Here is a 3944-nt window from a genome sequence, read left to right on the forward strand (position 1 = left end):
GTAACAGTATTATTAGGTTCGTGTGTTATCAGGTGTTAGTGGTCGTTTGGTTCGTGTTCTAAGTAAGGTGGTGTAATTGCTAAGAGATTTCACTGTATGATGCCTTTTTCACCGATTTTGTAAATAGATTTTATTATCAAACAATAGTTTGTGGATATCAGAAATCTGGCACAGTATTATATATATATATATATATACACACAATATATAATACAATATTGTTAACCAAACAATAATGTAATTTAATACTATTTTTGTCGTGGGAATATGTTACAAAAACGAAGAATATTAGGGCAATAGAAAGATCCTTTTGGATGGCAACAATACAACATTACTTTGAAGTATGAATCTAAAGTCCTTAAAAAATGGGTTTCGATTCCCCGTAGCGGACAGACCACAGGTAGCTCACTATGTAGCTTTGCGTTAAGAAACCCCATTACTAAATAGCTTGAATCTTAAATTTGTTCATCGAGATTTTGCTATGAATATTTTCTACCAGTTGTGATATGCTGTAAGAAGAACGATACATTGATCCAACACTGAATGATACGTGATCTACATTAATAAAAGCTAACACTACTTCCAAAACAAACCCCTCAAACAATGGAAATTAAGATTACTCGGGTGAAACAACATAGGCTGGAGAAAGAACCCCTTAAAATTCTTCTCCCGTTGGGCCAACGTTACGCTAAAAATTGGGGTACGATACCTATGGTATACTCAGTGCCGATAGGCCATTGAGCAGCTTTGTGTTTAAAAACGTACATAATTAATATTCTGTTAATTAGATTTAAATGCTTATACATGTAAATAGCTAAGCCTTGTGAGAAAATGTTTCGTTTTGCTACGATTAATTTTATGTTACTTGCTATAATGTTCACAGAAATAACTGAAAATAATATTATTTTTCCTACAGTTTGTACTGCAGGTTTCAGATATTCTGTGCAGTAATTAGTCCTAGATCTCCGTTGATATGTTAAGTTGGGCCAGATCAAGAACTTTAAAAGCCAATTCGGTTTCACTAAAGAATAATAACACACTTATGGTAACTGCCAATTCTGACTAACGGTAGAAAACATTAAAAGTTTTACTCACCCACATTTTATCAATTACTATCGCAACTAATAAAAATTGAATCAAACAATGAGCATTTGAAAGTCTCCAGAACCACATGATGATGAAGTTGAATGCCGACTTCAACTGTTTATTCTGCGCCATCTACAGCAAAAACAAACAAACTGTAATGGTCTAAAATAACACGCCGCTATAACTAGGGTTCAACAAACTAACAATTTATTAAACTGTAATAGCACTTGGAATAAACTTTAGCACTTACCATAAAACAGGACTTAATACTAAATGTTAATGAACAATAAAACATAAATATAAATATAAATTATTTCAAATAATGGAATAGGGAAAAGAACCAGAAGAAGAAAAAACCTGATGCAAAAATTAAGAAAACAATATTCCAAAATCACTTTTCTATATTAATATCAAGTGACAATCAGAAATAATTCACTAACTATATCGTTCACTAATTATCTCGTGACTCAGATTTATAAAGCTTATGGCAGGGTATTTATTCACTGCTTAGGTCACGAGAGTACTCTCATGTGATCATAAATTTACATAATCTTTTGCTACATTAATAATATCTTACGTCACTACTAGGGAAGCTGGTGTCAGTTTCATAATACATATTTACTCAAAATAAACGTGATCAGCTAGATTTGCTTGTTTGGAATTAACCACAAAGCTACACAATGGGCTATCTGTGCTCTGCCCACTACGGGTATCGAAACCCGTTTCCGGCGTTGTAAGTCCGCAGACATACCGCTGTAACTAAAAATTCATAAATAATCTAAACGATAGAAGGAATAATAAACAAACAAAACCATAGCCAATAAAAAAAAAATAGAATTCGCTATCTCACAAAACAAACAATTATTTATATACAAACCTTCACAAAAATACCAGTCACGAATTTTATTTAAGGAAACATAATATTATACTTTTTCTGAACTTTATTTGTTATATGTAATTTTAATTTTTAAGAAAAATGTACTTTTAGACGGTAAGTTCACAACCTAGAGTTTCGATAATACGTGTAGACTTATTTGTGTTAAAAAAAACACGCAACACACTTCCGTAAATAAAAAAAAAACCAGCTACAAACTACCACCAAAAAAGGCACTCTACACCCGTTACACACCTCTTACCAAACAAACTATACACACCTGTGTCCTTCCTGGTGGTTAAGCACTAAGTCAGCGGGCTTAAACGCTAAAAATCTGGTTTCGATACCCACGTAGGCAGAGCACAAGTAACCCATTATGCAACTTTGTGCTTTACAACAAACCTGTTCCGGAAAACACTCGCTACACATGTATGCCAAAGACACGTGCTACACAGCACTACAAAAAAAAAAAGCTTCAAACTTCCACGAGTTTTTGAGTTGCGGATAAAAGCAGTAATAAATAAACTTGTTTATCTAGCTTATATTAATGATCAGTTACAAGTGCAATAAGGAGCTTAAAAAGTATCGTTGGAAGGATTAATACTGTATGTCATTTTATCCTCAGAGAAAACACAATTTCCTCATACATGCAGGATCCTCTTACTTCCCCAGGTATACGGGGAGGGGAAGAATCTAGAGAGGGCCGGGAATCATGCTCTATAGAAATCTTTCCAATGAGCTAGACAAGGATACTTATTTTCTGGAAACTTCAGACGAAGTTGCGCATCAGAAAATTCCAGTAGGTGGCTTCACTGATTTTTCAATCAAATTATTATTCTAGCTTGTAAAGTAAACAATCAAACAATTTTTTTTTTACATTACACCGTGAAATGCGACCCGATAACTCAGAAAGTAAGTGTCGTGACGACACTTTCAGTGAAGTGTTTTAACTCCTAGCTACCAGCCCCCCAGTGGTACAGCGGTATGTCTGCAGACTTACAACGCTAGAATCCGGGTTTCGATACCCGTGGTGGGCAGAGCACAGATAGCCCTTGTGTAGCTTTGTGCTTAATTACAAACAAACAAAGCTACCATCTTAAGTTTTGCTAGCTTGTGGTAACCTAGTGGTAATCATTCAATGTAATATGAACATTGTACCTTCCAATATCAAGGCCCCTCAGTGGCACAGCGGTATGTCTGCGGACTTACAACGCTAGAATCCGGGTTTCGATACCCGTGGTAGGCAGAGCACAGATAGCCCATTGATAGCGCAATCTGAGGGTCGCGGGTTCGAATCCCCGTGTGACGGTCAATCCCACTATTCGTTGGTAAAATAGTAGCCCAAGAGTTGGCGGTGGGTGGTGATGACTAGCTGCCTTCTCTCTAGTCTTACACTGCTAAATTAGGGACGGCTAGCGCAGATAGCCCTCGTGTAGCTTTGCGCGAAATAAAAAACAACAACAAACAAACAGTTTGCATCCATCGAAAAAAGTGCGCGTGCATTTTCACAACAGATAAAAACTAAGTATCATCATTATTATGGTGTTGAATGTCTAAAACTATGGAAGTCGTGCTAAACTGTAGGCTCAAAACAAACCAAGCCTATTTTGTAACCGATGTTGCACAGTTTGAACAAAAAGAAATTACACAAAAACCGAAATAACATTTGGTAATTTGACATTGTAGATAACATGGTAACAGTGTCAGACATTGTAGATAACATGGTAACAATATCTGACATTGTAGATAACGTGGTAACAGTATCAGACATTGTAGATAACATGGTAACAGTATCAGACATTGTAGATAACATGGTAACAGTATCAGACATTGTAGATAACGTGGTAACAGTATCAGACATTGTAGATAACATGGTAACAGTATCAGACATTGTAGATAACGTGGTAACAGTATCAGACATTGTAGATAACATGGTAACAGTATCAGACTGATAAATAACGTGGTAACAGTATCAGACATTGCA

This window comes from Limulus polyphemus, unplaced genomic scaffold (genome assembly GCF_000517525.1).
Source record: "Limulus polyphemus unplaced genomic scaffold, Limulus_polyphemus-2.1.2 Scaffold7475, whole genome shotgun sequence".
In the NCBI taxonomy this organism is placed as follows: Eukaryota; Metazoa; Arthropoda; class Merostomata; order Xiphosura; family Limulidae; genus Limulus; species Limulus polyphemus.